The sequence below is a fragment of the Argiope bruennichi genome, chromosome 5 (assembly GCF_947563725.1).
Source record: "Argiope bruennichi chromosome 5, qqArgBrue1.1, whole genome shotgun sequence".
NCBI classification, from domain to species: domain Eukaryota; kingdom Metazoa; phylum Arthropoda; class Arachnida; order Araneae; family Araneidae; genus Argiope; species Argiope bruennichi.
In genome coordinates, this window is record NC_079155.1 from 31580766 (window position 1) to 31603271 (window position 22506).

The 22506-nt window shown below is 29.1% G+C and overlaps 1 protein-coding gene across 1 annotated transcript in view; it reads left to right on the plus strand.

Moving 5' to 3' along the window:
* LOC129969564 (rhomboid-related protein 2-like) overlaps window positions 1-22506 on the plus strand; it is a 318342-nt gene that overhangs the window by 54654 nt on the left and 241182 nt on the right. The window contains exon 2 of the mRNA XM_056084189.1: window positions 12716-12775. The gene's annotated coding sequence lies outside the window, so the exon portion shown is untranslated. The remainder of the gene's footprint in view (window positions 1-12715; window positions 12776-22506) is intronic.

The following is a 22506-nucleotide window of genomic DNA, read 5'->3' on the forward strand; positions in this document are numbered from 1 at the left end:
TGATGTTGTTCAAAAGGAAAATATTTTTTTAGCTTTTGAAACCGTGTAAAAGCAGTTTTTGTGAAATATTATCATGGGAAAAACATCAAAATGTGAATTATTTATTAATTAATTAAAATTCCAATTAAAATTTCAGAAGCATCGCTTCGAGATTCGCATTGTTCCCTCCAAGATCTGTTTGCTAAATTTGTCAGATATAAATAAACTGGGCAGCCTGTAGAGCCCCAACACACGTACTCACACATCTTTATTAGTAGTAGAAATCATAGAACTTCGGCATTCATTGCACCCCAAGCATGTCCAACATGAGAATTTCAGAAAAAAAAACATATCGATTAACTATCAATGCACTGTTCTTTTTAAAAATAACGAAGAAAGGATAAAGAGAAAAAAATAATAAATACAGACAACAATGAAAATAAATATAATTGGAAAAAATGAATAAAAGAAAAGAAAATGATAAATTACTATAAAAAAATTCCATTTAGAATTGACACTCTCAATTTCAATGATTATATATAAACAGTTTACATGAAAGCATGCATAAATGGCATTGTAAACATAAATATTAAAAAGCATTCAATGCAAATAAATGATATGAATTAATCAAGAAAAATAATTAATGATATCTAAAAAAATCTTTAAAATAAAGAAAAAAAAAGTAAAGAATATTTCTCAAGGCTTCTGTATATTAAATACAGTGGCTCAAACAATTGAGAGTACACCTTACTTTTACTTGATAAATCCGACTTTGAATATAAATAACACATTACCGAGAAGTGCAAACGTCTTTATTTTTACATATAACAAATGGTTTAATTTAAAGTAAAAACAAAGAACAATCAACGAAAAAACTCTAAACTGAAAAATTTCAGAAGCATTTTAAATAAACATACGCAGAATTTTGCCTTCAAAAAATTGAGAATACACCAATGAAAATTTTGTAATATCTCGCAAAGAAAAAAAGTGTCAATATTTAATTGCATGTCTTTTTGCTTTTATAATGGTCTTTAAACATCCTGGTACCGATTAGAGGAATTTTTTGGTGGTATCTAAAGATATTTTATCCCATTCTTCTTGCAAACTTGTTTTAAATGGGTTTTGTTTCTAATTTTGTGTTTTTAGACCATTGCTTCGAGTGTGGCCCACAGATATTCAATGGCATTGATGTCGGGGTACAGTGGTGGTGTGTGTAAATGCTGTTTACAATGATAAAGACACCATATTTTGACGTTACGTGCTTTCTGTTTGGAGTCGTTGTCCTGCTGAAAAAAACCCGAATTTTTTGTACTTTCCTTTAGATTGCTACGAAGTATATCCAAGTAAGCCATACGACTCATAATGCCATCTTTAAAAACTAAATTTCCTACCCCGGATGAAGCCCTACAACCGCAAAGGATGGCGGAGTCACCACCATGTTTAAATGTAGGGTGTAAATTTTTTAGATCCAAAACAGTATTAGGATTTATCCATAGGGTGCGATGGGTGTCACTGCCAAAAATGTTGAATTTTTTTCATCACTAAATATAACTTCCTTTTAATTGTTATTGGGTCTTCAATTGATGAGTTTTTGTATATTTTAAAGGCCTTTTCTGAATTTGCAACATGATGAACGGTTTCTCTCAAACAATTCGATTTTTATATCCATCTTGTCTAATTACATTTCGCACAGTTTCAGCACTTGCACTTCTGCCTATGATTTGAGAAATTCCTGCAGCAAGTTGGATGAACTATACGGTCTCAGTAATCTAAAGGAATGTGCTAAAAATTGGGTTTATATAAAAAATATCATTGTCCAGCAGGACAACAACCCCAAACAGAACTCTAAATATTCACTATTTCAACGTCAAAATGCGGTGTCTTTTTCATTGTAAACAGCATTTACACATACCACCACTGTACCCCCGACATCAATGTCATTGGATATATGTGGGCCACACTCGAAATAGTGGTTCAAAAACACAAAATTAGTAACAAAACCCATTTAAAACAAGTTTGCAAGAAGAATAGGGTAAAATATCTTCGGATACCATCAAAAATTCCTCGAGTCAGTACCAGGACGTTTAGAGGGCATTATAAAAGCCAAAAGACATGTAATTAAATATTGATACATTTTTTCTTTGCGAGATATTACAAAAATTTCATTGGTGTATTCTCAATTTTTTTTGAGGCAAAAACCTGCGTATGTTTATTTAAAATGCTTCTGAAATTTTTCAGTTTATAGGTTTTTCGTTGATTTTTCTTTATTTTTAAATTTAACCATTTGTTATATATAAAAATTAAATCATGTTTCCACTTCTCGTTAATGTGCTATTTATATTAAAAGTCGGATTTATCAAGTAGAAGTAAGGTGTACTCTCAATTGTTTGAGCCACGGTATATAATTTTTCTGGAGTTAAGAATTTCAAATCGGAAATAACACAGAGGCGAGAAATAACATAATTTGTAATACATTACTGAATGAACGAATTCTACAAACGATAATATTGAGGATTTCTAATTAATATTTGAGTTATCAACGAATCCTTTGTTGAACTGTCAATTGTTCGTTGGGGAATTCTTCGATAATCTCGTATTTGCTGGCATTGAGAAAAATTATACACTCCTCTATCTGTATGGCATTTGAATAACAATAACTCATATTTGACGTTACAGATGTAATTATTATACCTGATAAGCATTGAAAATGAACATTTTTGCATTACAAGCTGATACACATGGTACTGCGTTGGATGAAATTAATTAATACTAGCTCTTAATGGGAAACAAGTACAAATGAATTAAGGCGAATTTGGAAAATATTCGTTTATCTTCACTTAAAAATATTTTTATATAAATTATTATATTTCCCAAAATCCTTTTATGATATGCAATTCTATATTTAACTAAAACGAGAATATCAATTGCACCATACGACCTTTAAGTCTTGTAACTTCTCGAAAAATTAAAGACTGCGCTATAAGATTTTTAAAATCCACAGAGCTTAATTTTTAGAATAATTTAAGTTATTAATCTTTTAATGAATGATAGGGGAAATTTAATTAAATATCGTGATTGGTAACTCATAGGAAATAAATAACTAAAATGATTTAAAATATTTATAACATGTTCATTGACAAAAAATGACAAAACTAAAAATAAAGTAGTTTTCGAACATAATTTCTAATTAATGAAAAATTAAATATTTAATTAATTACCCCAAAATATTCTTTATACTTAATATTTATGAAAAAAATTAAAGCACTTATAACTAACCAATATTTATGAATTACATTTAACGATGTTAAAGGTTTTTATATAAAATATTACAGAACTAAAAATCTTTCTATCGTCTGAAGCTTTATTTTTCTAGAAAATTTGCTGGAAAAAACTTTTTTAATTTCTTTGTACTAAATAATTTTTTAAAACTGTAGAAAGCTGATTATTTTCATAGATTATTTTTAAAGAACGACTCAAAATTTAATTAAACATTGAGAGTGGCAACTTAAATATGTGTTTACAATATGAAATATGAAGGTAGTCATTTTCAGCAACAATTTCCAATTACCATCCACCTTTAAAAGCAAGTCATTGTTTTGAATCAATTTTTAAGTGATAGTAAATTTCAAAGCTATTTCAAAAAACATTTTTAAGTATCAATAAATAAAATGAATCTCATTTAAATGTCTCTCTTTTTCGTGTTTTGACATTTTTAAATTATGTTTACTAAACAAATCTTCCGCCTCGTCATGTTGTTTGTGTGCAATATACTGCTAATGCGCGAAGGAAACAAACTTTTATGAACAATAAATTATTTATTTTATTAATTGTTCTCGAAACTTTCACTAAAATCGCCTTTACTCCTAATAGAATTTGTTAATAAAATTAGAAGAATATTTATTGCACAATTTGGATTTCTATTGACAAAAAGAAAATTAGGGTTTCAATTATGTTTATAAACGCTGCTTTCGCAAAACATTTCAAAAATAAGTCATGTTGAATATTTATATTATACAATATTAAATATCGTATAATATAAATCTTATAATTTTAAGCTAGCGGTTCTTGTTTATATATTTATATAAATTTATTCTGTGTATCTCGGAAACAGCTCTTATGATTTGGATTCAAATTTGATATTTAGATAAGGTTTTGCTTTTTAAGTTTATCTATATAAGTGTGTTTCGATCTTTTCTTCGATCGATTTTACACAAACAAGTTTTTTATTACTAAATATTGACATGTGGCTATATATGACTTGCGTAAGCGTATCAGAAATAAAATAATGGTTAGGGTTATGATGCATTTTTCTCGTGTTCGATCCCGCATCTGCAATTCAATTAGATTTCTCTTATAACTTTAAAATCGGAATTTTATTTACAAAAATAGAATCGGAATTTTATTTACAGTCTTAAAAAAAATGCCGAGCAAACCTCTATTTTCCAGGTACTCTATTTTTAATTTTTTATAAACGAATAATGCCAAGAAAAGTTTTCTTTGCATTAATTATAGTTTTCAATCTTGTTTTTCGTATTAAATGTTCCTATGAGAAAATGATCATTTTTTTTTCCAATGTGGTATTTACACATTATCTTGTTGACATCTTATTAATTAAAACCTAAGCATCTGCTTCAGCGCTCACGATTCTTTTTTCAGGGGATAGCATATAAAATATCGATATTTTAATTTTTCTGTTTTGATATCTAGATAAAAATTTCTATCACTTATCCTCAAAAATTTCTGCCAATTTGTCGTATAATCAATCATGTATCAATTTTCAAATCGATGAAATAATACAGAAGTATCTTGATTGACAGCATTACTTTTATATTATTAAAGTTACATATTTTATATTATATGTGTTATTGAAGATGCTTAAAAACAATAAGACCTGCTTCAAATGAGAGAAATCAAACTTTTCTGCCTTTGTTTACTTAGTTGAAAGTCTTGTTTACTTGGTAGTTAGGCTTAGTTGAAACCAGTGGGAGTGGTCTCTCTAAAACTTTCTCGCATACACTCTGAAAAAGGTGTTATCATAGAAAACGCCTTGCAAGGCACTGGCATGCAATAATTTTGAATTATTAATTTTTGGTCAGAAGCAAGCATTTTTATTGAATCTATTGTGTGATCCTTGACGAGTTTTTTTTTTTTTTTGGCAATTAATCCCTGACATGCTTTAATTCGTATCCAAAATTCGAATTAATGTTTTAGACGCGTTTTTACTAATCAATTAAAGCAAAAATTTAACACAAGACTGCAATTGTAGTCACAAATTCACATTCTAAATTTGATATATCTAAGTCACTACGTTTTTGAATTATTGCGTTTAAATGTTTCTGAAAGTACAAACCGGCAGAAAATCAGCTCCTAGCTGGTTTTGGCTCAAAATTTGACAGGTGACTACACAATAGATGTTAAATTTCTGTACTGCTTTTTATCTATCCAGTACTTTTCGTTTTGTAATTATCGGTTTAACTTATATTCGAACAGATGGACAGATTTTACACATAATTTGATAAAAATCTGCAAATTTGGACTATCGCATAACAAATGTTAATCTTCCAGCAGTTAATCCATGCAGTTAATCTTCCGGAAATCGAATTTGTGATTCAGATGCGTTACTCCCAAAAGATTGAAATCAAAATTTAACAGAAAAAACTATACTTGTAGTTCCAAAATCCCGTACCAAATTTAATATGTTTAACTCGTGTCGTTTTTGAGTTATAATGTTTATATGTTTCTGGAAGTACAGATGGACAAGCAGTCAACCTGTCATTGGATTTGGTTCAAAATTCGACAGATGTCTACAATATAGATGTTAAATTTGTGTACTTACTTTTATCTATATAGTTATCGTCGTTATGTAGTTATATTAACTTATATTCGAGCAAGCAACCGGACAGATGGACTTCTTCAGACTTTGCTCAACATTCGATAGAAATCCACAAATTCGTTTCAAAGACCGTATATCAAATTTGATCTTTCTAGCTCAAAGCGTTTTTGAGTTACCTGTATCAAAGATTGACGGAATATTTTCCAAAAATGTGCGTTTCGAACTCAAGAAGGTCAAAATCGTAGAAATTCTTCAAAACCTCTTCGAAATTTTTGACGACTTCTATACTTTCTTTATACTACGTATACGAAAAAATAAAAATGTAATAGCATTACTTTTTAAAATAAAACGGCAACAGCAGCTATTCTTCAAACTGTGGTCCCTTCATTCAGTTCGTCGTTTTTCTCCAAGAATTGAAGACAAAAATACTGTGTCAGGAGGTAAGGGGGTAGATAATAAACTTCAGTATTTACTGATCATTGAAATGCGGGACGGGTTGAACGATCTGTTTGCTCCTATTGATTGCTTGCAGTTGAATGTCTCTTAGAGGGTCTTTTGCTATAGATAAGAGAGTATCTATTGTTACTGCAAATTTGCCATCGCTTCTTCTTGTGTGGGAGATCCTGAAACAAAAGGATTCTTATTTCGTAGTGAAATTTCAATTCAAATATATGGACGATAAGCATAAAGGCAAAAAAAATTGGAAGAGAAAGATAGTTATTTTAAGTGGTGTTGCATTAGTAGAAAGTGTTTTGATGGCATTAGTTGTAATTTGATGGCTTATCAAAATTTTGTTCTTTTTTTGTGTTATTTACATCAAATGATGGCAGTTGATGATAAAAAGAAAATTATGCAAAATGTGAAAAGTATCTGTTTTTCGAAATGGCAATTCTTTGAGATTTGCTGTGAGAATTTCTTTCATTCTTTGTTCTACAATGGAACAATAAATTATAGAATAGGTTGTTACTACGCTTAAAAAGATTCGGAATTTATTTTATTTCAGAAGAATAGAAAAAAAAAAAGAGAAATCTGTCTGTTAAAAATTTCTTTCGAAGTAATTATCTGGCTCAATTAAGTATTAATTTTATCTTGTATGCAAAGATGTAAATACGGATTGCAAGCCATCTTTTGTTATATCTTTAAAGAATCTCCACATTTTAGACCTCCGAATTCGAAAAATACATTTTCGGAAAATATCCGTCTGTCTGTCTGTGACAAAGATAACTCAAAAACACTATGAGCCAGACGGTTAAAAATTTGTATACAGTCTTTACAGCAAATATTAAGATCTCTATCAAATTTTTAGCAAAGTCCGCTCAGAGGAAGTCTGTCTGTCCGGCTGTTTGAATAAAGTTAACAAGATAACTACAAAATGAAGATAGCTAGATGGATAAAATTTCGTACGTAGACTTAAGATATATAGTGTAGATGCTTATCAAGTTTTGAGCCAAATCCAAGTACTGACTGACTGTCTGTCGGACTGTACTTTCAGAAACATGTAAATATTATAACTCGAAAACGCAGTGAGCTTAAATGTTTATGAAATTTGGTATGGGAATTTGTGACTACAAGCATAGTTTTGTGACAAATTTTTGTTTCAATCGGTTGAGAAAAACGTGTCTAAAACAAAAATTTGATTTTCGTATACTATTAACGTATGCCAGGGATTGATCGCCAAATAACTCGCCAAAGATGATGCGATGGATTCAGTAAAAATGCTGAATTCACGCTGAAAGTTAATATTTTGTAACCATTGTACACCAATAAAGCATTTTTTGGCATTAGAGAATATGCGATAAAGCTTCGGGGAAGCCAATCTCGCTGGTTTATCCATTAACTCTGTTTACAATAAATTTAGGAAACTCGCTAATCTCAAGGCAATTGCGTCTCAAGAACATAATTCTTTAAGTAATAAAAGGACTTTATTTTCATTTTCTTGTCCACGTTTTTGATGAAAATTATATCAAAAACTTCTAACTCAATTTTAAAATGGTCCCTTATTGGGTCCTCTCTTGCTGCATAGTCTGACATCGAAAAATTCAGAAATAAAATCGATAACCTCGATCTGAAATCAATATCTTTGTGGCAAGTTCTTCCTGAAAAATGATCACAAGTCTATTCACCGGGAAAAAAATGCATTCCATATTCTCTTTGTCCTTCCGCTTTGTGGGCCAATCATTCCCCGACTTCTATTCATCTTGAATAATTGGCAATTTGTTTTTGATTTAGACAGGAATAGCAAATACAGTCTCTCCCAGGGAACTCCGCATAATTGCTACTTAGTAACAATTTGGACTCAAACCATTTATGACCAGAAAACTGTGGCAAAATCCGTCTTCCTGATGTAATGTCATTCGCTCCACTTTCCCGCAAGACGGTGGCAACTGGTAGTAATGAGGTGTAAAATGTAAGCGCATAAACTGTGTACTTAGCTAAAATCAGGCCACTGTAAGCGCTTGTACTAAAGTTCTCATTAATGTTTTAACTGTTTGGTAGATTAAACACTTTTCAGTGGCGTGTGTTTGGCAAAGTTGACGATAAGCACTTTCTGAAAACTGCTGTTAAGTTGTATTGATTAATTAGTAATTTATAAAGAAATGTAGCGTGAAATTGTAGCAAAAATAGTCCCCAATTTAATCATGTAGTTCAGTAACTTTCTTAAAATTTAACCGTCAAATTTGGCATACTCAGCACTTAAATGAAAAGTAATACAGCAATGGATATTTTACACTCGTTAATTTGTATTCATTTTGTTTAAAGTTTTATACACTCTGACACTTACCTTGCAGTTATTTTTATTCATTTGAATCTCAAATAAAGTTTACACAGGAATTAAAAGTATTAAAATGAAAGATAAAATGCGTCTGAATTAATAAGTACTTTTTTGATTTAAAACTACTAAATAAAATAACTTTTAATATATATATATATAATAGAACTATGGCATCTCTATTCTTAAGTTTGATGTCAACTATAACACCAACTGGTCCTTTTAAAATAATTAAATATTATACTTTTTATTCACATAAAATTAACATAAAAACCTTGGAGGAAAAACATTTAGATTATTAAATAATTACTAATGGAATTTTTGTATCGAGAAAAAAATGATTGGGATATCAGAAAAAAAAAATGAATAAATATAATATAAAAAATTTGTATCTGAAAAAGTTAGAATGCATGTTCATTGTAACTGGTCTCTCAACTCAAACTTTCTACTTTTAACTCTTACTACATAGTGGCACTGTCTGCGTGGTTTGTGATGTGGAAACGAAATCAATTGTCACATTATGAGTTTTAAAACGTTACAAATTTAATTTTTAAAACGTTAAAAAATTAGCAACAAAAATAAAGTAAGGCGGACTCAATAGTTATGTTATAAATAGGATTTGTTACGGAGGGATATTAGTGTTTTTTTACAAAGAAGGTTTGGACCTGAAAGCAATAAAAACTGGTAATATGGTCTGATGAAAAATAAAGTAATTTATAATACTTCTTTATGTCAAATGATAATTCTATATCATCATGTCATATTAAAAATATGCCAAAATTATTAATTTTTTTAAAAATAAATTTCTTTAAAGAAATTTGAAAAAAAAATGCCTATATAAGAAAGTATAGCACACTAATAAACGTTAACTCTCAGGTACATAATTTTTATTGTATTATCTATCACTTTATGAACTAACTATTAAATTCCTACAGAAACAGAGACTCTTTAGACTCTTTCTGTAAACATTTAAGACAAAAGAAATATTCTGGAATTTTGGTGTTACTAATGGCTTTTATAAATTTGTTAACCCCTTAAAGGGCCATTTTTTTCTAGTCATATTATGTTAAAATATTTTTAGGCTTAAAATTAGAATAAGAAAGGGGATTCATTTAGCGTATTAGATAAATTTAATTTGATTAATTAATTAATTTGGTTAATTAATAATTAAGTAGCAAATTAAGACGCGTCATTTTGTGTGAGATAAGGAACTGAAGCATCTTAGTTTCTGTCTTTCTAAAAAAATTTATCAGAACTGATGCCAACCTACATAATTTTATACAAAGATTGATAAATTTGGTGGGAAGCATACCTCCCACGGCCCTAGAAAGGGTTAACATAAAAAAAGTTGGCAAATATAAGCTCCATAAATAAATAGAATCAATCGCTTCCATCATCTCCCCTGAAAGAAAGGATTTCGAAATTTGAAATAATTAATTAAAAAAATATTGTGACATTAATGCCATTTTAACATTCATTGCGATTATGGACTCTTTCGTAACGTATCCACAGTACTATTGCATTCATGTTATATATTATGAATTACATCTGTCACTAAATATGAAAAGTCATACTGCAGAAGACGAATATATTAATACAAATAATATTATAAATAACATAACACATTTCGCCTGTAGTACATAGTAAATATTCTTGGCAAGTTATCTCGGTAAATGAGTGAAGAAGGTATTAAAGATCCAATTTCATTTTGATATTAACATAAAGTTTCTCTTCCTATTTTAGTGAGAATGATTAGATTTATCAGAATTTGTTTATCTTTTCGTCCCCTTTCTCCCAACTGTCTGTTATAACTTGCATGCAAAAGAACACACTATTGGGTGAAAAATCAATAATATCTTTTTTTCCCTATCTCAACTACTGAAGAAGATATTTTTTTCCCTAATAAGGATATATTATTTTGGGATAGATATTGATTTAAGAAAAGAAATACATTTAATGACTAGATAACATTAATAAGATTTGTTAATTTATTTGATTAATTATTTTATTATTTATAATTTCAGAATTTTTTTTGCTTTATGTATGTTATCATCCCCTCTCTTCCATTTGCCTGCTATTACTTGCAAGCAAAAAAGCACCCTCTAGGTTGAAAAATCAATAATATAATTTAAATTTTCCGCCGACCCTAACTACTTAAAAGAATATTTTTTTTGTAATAAGAATGCTTTATTTTAGAATAAATACTGATATAAGAAAAGAAATACATATATTTACGAAATAACATTAGTATTATTTAATTTATTTGATTAATTATGAATTCATATTTTTCAGAATTTTTTCTTTGTTTATGTTTTCGCTCTCTTTCAGCCATCTGCCTGTTATTACTTGCATGCAAAAGAGCAACCAATTGGTTGAAAAATCAGTAATATAATTTTAATTTTTTCCCTATTACTTTCTCTACTTAAAAGGATATTTTTTCTAATTAGGATATATTATATTGAGATAGATATTTATTTAAGACAAGAAATAAATTGTTATTTCTAGATAACATTTACATGATTTGTTCATTTTTTTGATTAATTAATTAAAAGATCAAACGCCTTGTCACAATTTGAGATGAAAAAGTGTTACGTTTGAATTTTTATGCCATCGAGGAATTTGGCAAGAAATTACGACAGTTCTCTTTTTCAGCTTTAGATGTTGCCACATTATTATCTTACAGTAAGAATAATTAATTAACAATTCATTTAGATCGTTGAAACCACATTATGCTGTCAAAATGTGTTTTAATATATTTTGAAGTAGAAGAAGTTACTAAGAGCTTGCATTTCTAATCAGAAAAAATTAATAGTTCACCACAAGTGTTTAAAAATTAATTAATTTGGTTTAAGCACTCTTTTCATGGTCTTATAAAAGATCAATAAAGGTTTTGAATATTGCATAAATAATATGCTCACCGTAAAGCATGCATCACGTTTCTTGATGCCCGAGATTAAACTAGGAATTTAACAGCGACATAAAAGATTTTCGAATTATCTTTCTCACTGGCTTCAAGCCAAACGAAATCGTTTAAAAAACTGCAGACTATTTCCAGAAATCTCGTCATATTGCAGAAAACCCATTTCATTGCAACGAAAATAATCGTTTGGTGTTTCTACTTTAATCTCATTCTGAAAAAAGGCGAAGAAAGTATCTTATTTCTGAGATTTGATTGCCATTTTTCCATATGTAATGCTGAAAATGATATTTGCGTGAAATAAGCACGGATATGTGTTTTTGCTGTTAAAAAAATAGAATAAATCCAAGATATTATTGAAAAAATATTATTCTTCAACATGAAATAACAATGATCATAACCACAAGAAGAGGAGAAGGCTAAAATGGAATGGGGTAGGGGGAACAATATTCAAATGAAGCAACTTTTCACACAACTTTTTTTAAATATTGAATTAAAAAAAATTCTTGTACATGAAAAACACACAGAGAAAATATTGTCAAAGAGTTCAACCTCGAAGTATTTACGAATTTCTACATTTTCATACTGACTTAAATCTGAATAAAAAGTATTTTCTTGATTTGAATCCGTATGTGTGCTGCAAACATAACTGAAAAATGCTATAATCAAGAATAGATGTTATATCATCTTTAAATCAAAATTGTAGAAATTTGTCAGAGGGAAAGATGCGTTTCTATTCGATCATGTTCAAATGCACACTATAAATTAAAATGCAAAGATCTAAAAGAATAAAATTAGTATATTAATTTATCACAAATCTAGATTTATATCAGATTTTAAATCATATTCTTTTATACTATTGATATTTCTTTTGTATTTTTACTTTTTCATACATGAAGTATAGAAAGAAAAAAACATTGCAATCAATAAAAGATTCGAACCCTAAGTTTTGACTAATCTCTACGTTTCAGATCTCCTTGCATACAAAATACACATTTTTGAAATAATGTTGTCAGTCTGTCTTTCTGTAGGCATATGCACAATGATTCAAAAACGCTTTGATATTAGATTTGTTCTAGCGCGAAAAACTATAGAATAATTATAGGGCGAAATAGAGCCAAACGATAATATTCTAATATGACTTTATAATTCTCTTCAGATCTATAATAACATTTTCTTGAATCTATAATTCTAATATCATAATTTTTCTTTCCAGGCAGGGATATTTCAAATAAATCTCGTTTTTTGAAGCTCTTGGTGTGATGAGATATTAAAGGTGAGTGTTCTTTTATTTCATCCATGTTTGGACATTAAAATTACTAATATTTAAATAGAAAAAAATACAAATCTTATTCTTTTCTGAGCGGTATAAAATTCTTGTAATAATCTAAATATATTATAACTGCAAACAGTTGTAAGAATTACTACAGATGTGCAATTAATAATTAATAGCACCAGGTGTATTTATTTAAAATGCTATATCCTGAGATTCAATTGATATTTGAAACAACTTTTATTAGTTTATAATTGTTATAGGTTAAACCTAGAAATATCTTCATGATACTACGTATATCTGTACTCATTATTATGTAAATAGTTTTGTATATATTATTTAATTATTATTTGCAGTGGAATAAATTTTTGCTCTGAAGCAGAATTAATAAAGCGAATAATGCAAATTTTAATAAAGCAATTAGACAATTCAACAATCTAAAATGTGTACAAATATCAATGAATATATAATATATAAATATTATTACAGTATCATTAAAAAAAGAAATAATAATTAAAATAAACCGAAATGTTAGCCTGAAAATGTAAAAAAAATGCCCTGAGGTTTGTGGTTATTTTCAAAAGTAAAAATTGCAACTGAGCTATTGATTTTGTTGTCTTCTAATTCAAAATGGTAAAATGTTGGTAAGAAAATCATTGTGTTTCTGTTTTAATATTGTTACAAACCTGTAATTTTGGCTTCTCAGCATGAATAGTGTCATCGTAGGAAATGTCGTTTTACAATCAGCCCTGTGGGTGCTGATCGGGTGCCGCGTCAGTAATCTTAGAGCTTGGCGCCGAATTTGGCGACTTTGGCGATAAAATAGAAATTACTGGAAACTTCGAGAATTTTATCGATCCATCCAATAGGAACTGTGATACGCCTGATTGGTCCGAAAATCTTCTCGCCCCCCCCCCCGGAACTATAAAAGGCAGGCAGTTTCACGTCGGAATTGAATCGGATTTGGAGTCGTAAACAAGTAACGAACGAGTCGTCGAGAGGATAGTGAATAACGGCGGTATAGTCCGGAGAAGTGCCAGCATTGCGTGGATCTCAAACGATTGCTGCTGGATACAGCTAAAGCGAGGAGACAGTGGAGAATTTCAGCCATTTGGAGAGACCTACGTGAGCGTAGAGTGAATCTACGAAGATTCCTCCTTCTGAATTCTGTCTGGCCGCTTTGTGTGCTATGGCTGTTATTACTACCGTTTACGACTTGTAAGCTACTGTTTGCTGTAGTGTACTGTCCTGTGTTCGTCTCAGCTGTATATATTCGTCGTCTCTGTGTTAGTATCTTCGTGCAATAAAAGTCGTCGTCTTTTCTACTAAAGAACTGTTCATTTCTGCATCGACCATCAAATCAAATAATAATAATAATAAAAAAAAAAACCCGACGGAAGTGGAAGTTAAGTCCGTAACAATATATTACTCAACCTGGAAGTTTTATTGTGATTTGAAATAATCCTCTCATACCCCCGTACTCTCCTTTTGGATATAGCTTTCTAAAGTTTATGAATATATTTGTCAGGATTTATTGCTTTTTAATTTATAATTTTTAATGAAGTAAGAAATAGCGCATTTTCAAACAAGTAAGCGAAAAGGCCTCTTATATACTTTAATAACGCTGCGTAAATTACATTATATTGCTTGTGTGATAACGATTTAGAGATGCCGACTAAGATAATTATTCTTTACCTTTATTGTTTTAATTATATTAAAAGGCTGAAAACGATAAAAAAAAGGGGGAGGACATAATTCATTTATTAAAAATTCAACCTCACATTTTTTATTAAAAAATTTATGAAAAAAAATGATTAAATCAAGTTATCATAGGTAAACAGAAAAAAAACTTATAAAAGCAAATACGAATAATCATTTTTAAAAATTTATAACTTAGGGTAGAAAAGGTCATTTTGATTCAAACGCAAACTAATATTTATAAAATTTTGCATAAATAATATATTAAATATCAACTATTTTTATGTTTAGAATGTCTTCGAAAAAGATCTCTATCTATACTTTCGAACTTCAAACAAATGCCATTTTTATACTGATCATTGTTTGTCCGCGTGGGTGGTATCATTCCCCTGGGTGGAGGGGAGAGGCTATTGGATCATTAGAGGGGACCTCAAGTAATCTGTCTAGGGATTGGCTGTTGATTTTGTCTGAATGATTCATTTCTATTCCCCTTTATTGCATTACATTTTACGGTAGCGTCTCTCTTAACTAGCCACAACGAGACCATGTGAATGCCAGATAAGAGATTTTTCAGACAAATTCAGTATATATTTTTAAAATTTACAGCTCCGTGTTCTCATTTGTAGAAATTATACTTGCCAAAATCTTTTAGTCATGTTTTTCAATCTGTAAAATACAAATAAACAAATGATTTGAAAATCATTTCTTTATATTCAAAGTAATTAGAAAAACAAAAGAACGAATCCTCCAATATCATTAACAGATCAGATTTCGCTCATTTTTATTTCATTTTAAAGTGCAAGAATTCTTAATAAGCCCCTAATGATCGTATGTAGTAACCACAATTTAATTTCGAGAGAAATCACAAAAACACTATTTTATTGTAATTTCTCTTTGAGAAATAAAACTGAGTTCCCTAGTCGCAATCGTTGTATTGATTTCACCTATTTTTATTTCATTTGAAAAACTGGAACGTCTAGATAAGTAATCAATGGCTTCTTGACCATTTCCAACCTCCAACGACCTTCCATTTAGAATGATACAGCCAAATAAAAACCTTGATTAAGCATCAGACCTGTACCAACCAACAACTGAATCGATTTCGCCAACTAATATCGTCACTTTGCGTGCACATTTCGCCAATCAGAATGCTATTTATTGTGAAAATATAATTTAAAATGAAACTTTTATTTGGTGTGATAAAATGTAGTTCATCAAAGTTGGTTTACAGGATTAAATTAATGCCATTAAATCGTGGGCGAACAGTCACTCAAAATGGTTAATAGATTATATAGATAGAGTTGTAAATTTAATTATAAAGAAATATTTAAATACATGCACATAATTCTATATTTCAAAATAGCAACCTTAAGCAATATTTTAAAATTAAGATACATAATATTACAAGAAAATTTACTAATTTCTAAGTATGGTGACATGTAGCTTTGAATATCAACCTATTAAGTAAATATTTTCGAAGTCTTCTATCCTTCGTCTGCTTCCTTTCATTTAACACTTTTTGTCTATCTACTCTTCATCTTCATCATCTGCCTTCTCCTTTGCCATGAAATCTTTGATTCTTTCGGCGTAATCAAGATATAATTATGAGGAAATAGAATTGACTACATTATCTAAAACCTCGACGTCTTCTTCACTAATATATATTTTTTATATCATCTATAAATATAAAATGGTTTTGCAGACGCAAAATCAAGATGAATTTGTTAATTGTCATTTGGCAACAGCTCTCACGTTTGAATTGTTTACATGCTTGCTTCGGGGGAGCATCTGAGCCAAATCTATCTTTTATTTGGTTATAGAAAATACGAAAAAAAAATGAATTTAAGTCGAGTAGTTTCGATTATGAAATCGTTGAAAGCAGGAATTTAGAACAAACGAAAATGATGAACAATCCTTCATTAGAAAAATTTGGAATGAACGTAATAGAGGCTTTTTGTGAAGTTTTCGAATCACAGAAGCATAACTGAGAGACTCTGATAGTTCTGTTTTTTTTATTTGGCTCTTATCTGGAAAAAAAAATTAAAAGCTAGACTTGAGAGGTTTCTAGCCAAATGTAATCAAGGCGTTCTTTTTAATGAAAATCTAAAACCCATTGTTGAATTAAATTTTGAATGCAAATTTGTAACTTCAAAAGTGCCATTATTTTGATATGGCCAGTTTAAATGAATGCCGGTTACAAGGGGATTTACTTAATTTTGAAAATAAAGAAAAACATCTTGAAAATATGCCATGAGAAAAACTATAATATTTTCATCACTTAAATAATGGCAAGCAAATTTTCTAAATTTCAACTCAAAACACTAGACACTAAGGAATGAGGCTAAAACAAGAATAAAAAACTTGGACGCACGCCTATTCACTTTATATTTACGTTGTCCCAACATTAGCTTATATATAACGGAATTTAATAATATTCAAAGGATTAAAATATTGTATTGCCTCTGTTCATTAATATAAAGTTATCACATTTAATATGCTTATATGGTGGGAAAAAAAATCAATAATTCCTTTAAAATTTAATCCTATTTCCTCTTTTTAGGATTTTTTATATGAACTATTTACAAATAAGCAAAACTGAAAATTTCAATTTTATTCAAAAGTGGTACAAATCAAGGCATAGAGTCAAAAGCAGGACTGTCCCTTCTAAATCGGAACATCAGATTCTTTTGGCCATTAAGCTCAGTTAACTTGTTTTCAGTATAATCATGGTGCATTCACAAGTAGCTGGTATGTTTTAAAATATAAAAAATTTAATCAGAAATTTCCTTTGTAATAAAAATATCGTTGGTGGATTAACTTTTTAAGAGCAGTAAGGGAGAGATTGATCGTCACGTTTCCAACTTCCTTCTTTGTAGATTGTGGTTTTAGCACAGTATATCCCTTGTTCACGAAACAAAGATATTGCATGGTATCACAAAATGCAGGAAATGAATACATCAGCAAAGGCACAAACATTAAAACAGAATGTTGGAATTTTAATATTACCGTTCATATCAATGATTACGTCCATACCGAATTAACCAATCAATTATAAATGTACTATCCACATTAGCACTCAACAAGTTAATAATGACTCTTTCAAAGCTAGAATTAAAAATTATCACGTCCGGGTCACCAATTTGGCGGATTGCGATGCGCGAAGGATAGGACCTGAGACCTTGTGGTTCGCAGTCCAGTAACATAACCAGGATACAAAAGCAATTGCTCGGGCAGCGTAGTTGTTAACTGGCTTATAAGCTATTCACCACAGCCTACAACATTAATACATATTGTTATAATACTGATTGTTAACTAGTAGCTTTCTAAATTTGTTAGACGTAAGCATATAATTTCAAATGGAGAAATACAATGAATTGAAAATTTTTGTTTTATTATATTACTATTGTTTATTTATTTTTTATATTTCTAGGGTCAGTAAATATATTAATGAAAAAGTTATTAAAACTATTAACAATTCTACATTTCTAAATTCTAAAATTTTTTACTATCTAAATTTTAAAATTCTAAAATTTTATGCTATGTAAATATTAAATTCTAAAATCTTATACAGTTCCCTTGTTCTATTGGTCATATTAATGAAATGTTTTTGGCAATTAATAATTTGCATTCAGCTGCAATTAAAATTTAAGTAATGAAACTTTCAGTTGCATTGTTTTAACCCTTTAAAGGGCCATTTTTTTCTAGTCATATTATGTTAAAATATTTTTAGGCTTGAAATTAGAATAAGAAAAGGGATTAAATTAGCTTATTAGATAAATTTAATTTGATTAATTAATTAATTTGGTTAATTAATAATTAAGTAACAGATCAAGACACATCATTTTGTCTGAGATAAAGAACTGCAGCATCTAAATTTCTGACTTACTAAAAAAATTTGTCAGAACTTAAGCCAACTTACATAATTTCATACAAAGATTGATAAATTTGGTGGGAAGCATACTTCCCATGACCCTAGAAAGGGTTAAGTAAATAACTGCCACTTCCAGTCAACAGAATTATGAAACGTTTCTTTTCTTTTTTTCTTTTCTTTATAGAATATTAGTGTTTGAAGAATATTTCATTAAATACGAGAAATAAAATCGGGAGATTATATAAAAATATTGACTTTTTAATTTTTTCACGTCAATTTTTCACACACACACACACACACACACACACACACACACACACACACACACACACACACACACACACACACACACACACACGTATGTGTGTGTGTAAAACATGTTTTGGCAGATGCTTGACCGCGAAGAAGCTTTTGTGATTTTAAAATTTTGATTTATTTCACCACGGAAGGTATAATTTACGTACAAATAATAAGTAGTAAGAAATATGACAGTCTACATCTCGAGACAAGAGCAGAAGGGAGCAAAATTTTCTCTCAGGGATTTTACTATGAGATTTTGATAGAGATTTCCTTGGCATGTGTATTCTTTGGAAAAGAAATTTTAGAAATTTAGGAAAGAATGCTGTAAGCACCAGGGACTTCCATCCCTTCGAGCAGATTATGAAGACCTACTGAATTCAGCAGTTTTACAGAGCACGTGCAGAATTAATTATATAAAAAAGTGGGAATTGGATCAGGAAATAAGAAAACATTTTAGAATGAAGTTCATATGGGTTAAATTAAGATAAAATTTAGGAAATTAAGATCTATGAAATAGGAAGCAACATTATACGAAATGTCAGATGATAGCTTTGGAATACTGTCACATTTGAAAATTATATTTTAAATCGGGATTTAAATCAAGATTGTAATGATTATAAACAATTTTTTATAATCAAGTTCAACGTAACTCTTTCACTTTCTTCCACACACAAGAAACGAGAAAGGTCAATGCTGGAGATGGCATTCCTAGACACACGGATGTGGTTTGGAGTGGAGATAAGTTGGGCAGAAATTCGCTACGATTTTCTCGTTTCTGCTCTCACGAGAAAAACGCCGGCATAATTGAACAGAGGCATCGAAATTGGATGTTTTTTGCTTCTTTTTCATCCACAAAACAATGTGGGGCGACCTTCCAAATTCGACGCGGATGGATGGTTGGCTTAAATACGAACTATTAGGAGAAGATGCACTGGGATTTTATGTCCATTTGCGGGGGAATTGTCACGAGTTGTCGCCCAAAATCTCGCCAAGGTTTGTTTGCCTTTTTCCTGTGGGAAATTCGATTTGATCGAAGAGGAGAATTTGTATTCCAAACTGGGATAGTGAAATATTTTTGTATTTCTTATCGGAAAGATTAAGATTAGTAGAATTGTGGGAAGATATGCCGCTCACACTGGATATTCTGCCAAAAATTATTCTTCAGAAGTAAAGGATTTTTCGGAATCGGAATTATTCATTTAGATTCTTGCTTAAACTGTGGATTAGAGCCTAAAGCGTTGGCGTAATAGAAAATTTGAGAAATCCACAAAAACTTTCACCTGTCATATTATTCTTTTATTTTTGTATTCAAAACTATAGATATCGCTGTCTTTTTTTTTCCTCGACAAAGCCATGTTAATCATTTGTGGATATCTTGTAATTTTTTCTTTTTAGAAATTAATCGCTTTGCGGATATTCTGCAATTTTTTTTTCATAAATAAAGAATCTTTTGTAATCAAAATCATTCTTTCAGATTTTGATTTTAAACTATGAGTAAAGGCTAGAGGGGTCGTTGACATAAGAAAGAATTTGGTAATATCAACAAAATTTATCACATTGCATTATTCCTTTATATCTTTCATCTTCATAAAAATTATTCATTTTTATTAAAATTTTCTGAATAATTATTTGGAATAGAATTTTTTTTTCGTTATCATTAACCATTTCTGTATTTTTATTTCAAATTTTTAGATAGCGAAATCTGTTTCATATATAAAAAGATTATTAGTGGAAATATGTTACAGTTTTTGAAAGAGTTGGTTATAATATAATGCGAATAAACATTTTCTTTACAAGGAAAAATGTCAACTAAATTTACAAAAGAAAGGATTTAATTTAATTTATTAGAGTAACAATCCATACCCATTATTTAGGAATATTGTGGAATTTTTAGGAATATTTGCCATCTGAAGAATTCAGCATTACAGCCAACATCCAAATTATTATAATTTACAGAACGATAAAATTCGTCTTTTAGTTGTTTTGCTCAAATGCTTATTTTGCCTTGTGAAGTAACGCAGTTGATTTTTCAAGGGAAAAAAATTTGGTTAAAGCTATTTTAAAGTTGTTTGCAAATAATATTGCTTTTGCAAAGATTTACTGCAGGAATGGTAAAAAGATGAATGAGGTTTAAAAAGAATATATAATTTTTATTTTTTATTTTATTCAAAGTATTTTTTTTTTATTTTTTTGAGCATTTTCTACAAAATATGTGCGTACTTCTAAGATGGGTACAACATTTGCTACCATCATAAGATTAAGTAAAAAAAATTGATTGAAATAGAATTCATAAATTTTAAATCTGGCAAATTATTTATCGAAGCTTTTGGTTTTGAATGACAAGATATTTTGAAAAAGCGAAATCGAAAAGTAGGGCTAAAAACTGAACTTAAAAAAGGTTTGAAAAAGAAGTGTTGTTGCTATTTCCTTCAAGAAAATATTGTCTTTTGGTTAGAGCAAAATCCACTTTTTTATTTATTGGAAAAAATGCTTATAAATTAATGAAGTATTATTATTGATATATAATTGAACTTGTTACTAATTTCTCTTTTAATTCGTTAATTCCAGCAATAGGTTTGCAATAGGATTTTGTCAGCAATAAATATTTTAAAAATTTTTTGAAAAATTATTTTTTTATAGAAATTTGTTTTAAAAATCGGATAAATTCGTTCCGAATGGCATTATTATATTCGCCTTCAAAAAATTTAAACAGGTTTGATTACCATTAAAATGATGGATGTTTTATTTCTTTTAAAGTGTTAAAACTTTGAAATCCGTTAATAAACAATGACAAAGAAATATTTTTTGTTGGAATAACTAAAATCTTTATAAGCAAACGATTTCAAAGAAAATATAAATACTAAATTATAAAATTCCATATACAATATATTGCAGAAATATTTGCGAAATAAAAAAATAGTTTAATTTAAAAAAGTGTTCTTATTTTGCCGTTAACCTTGGACTAACGGCAAAATAAGAATCCTAGATTTTTTATCAGCTTATGTCTTATTTAAATTCATTCTTTTTATTCAACCATTATTTTTACAAATCCAGTGAGCTTTTAAAAATTGCATTTGTCACGAAAAGAATTCCGCGTTACTTCCAAAACACGGATGTCTAGAATTCTTAGCCTATACTTTGTGAATCCCAGAATTTTTATAAAGCAGTAAATACTTCGTTTCTAAATCCATTATTAGGAATAGATGAAATATTTATGACAGGAAGCGAATGAAACTTGAGCCATCTAAAATGGCAATGCTTAAATGTATCTTTGTTTCAGCACTTAGATGAAAGAGTTTTTTTTCATCAATATTTATTCAGTAGGAACAAATTTTATTCTTGGACATAGAATCTTCTAAAGATTTTTTTATCATTTCCGAAGTTTTTATGTTTATTTAAACATTTAATTATGATATGGGAAATATCTTTCGTTGATGAATCTTTCTGATACTGGTACAAATTAAAGTGTTTTGTCTTGTTCCTTCACGTCAGCTTATATTTTTTATTCGTATTTCTTTCAATGAAATAAATCCATAAATAGCATTTCATTTGAGAATTCTAAGAAAGTTCGTTTTTGTTAATGATAGTTAACAGATGTTAGTTAAGAAGTACATATTAACAAAATACACAATACTTTTAAACACATTATTTGATATAAAAATTAGAAACCTCCGAAAATTAGGTTTAAATATAAAACATTAATTAAGAACTTTTCAATTAATAAAAGGAATTTATAATTTAATAAATTTATTTATGTATTTTAAATAATCCCCATGCTTTGTCATTAAAATAATTCTATCTAGGCTTTTGTACGATTATAAAAAAATTACTTCCACAAAAAACTCATAATTTTTTTAAATATCCA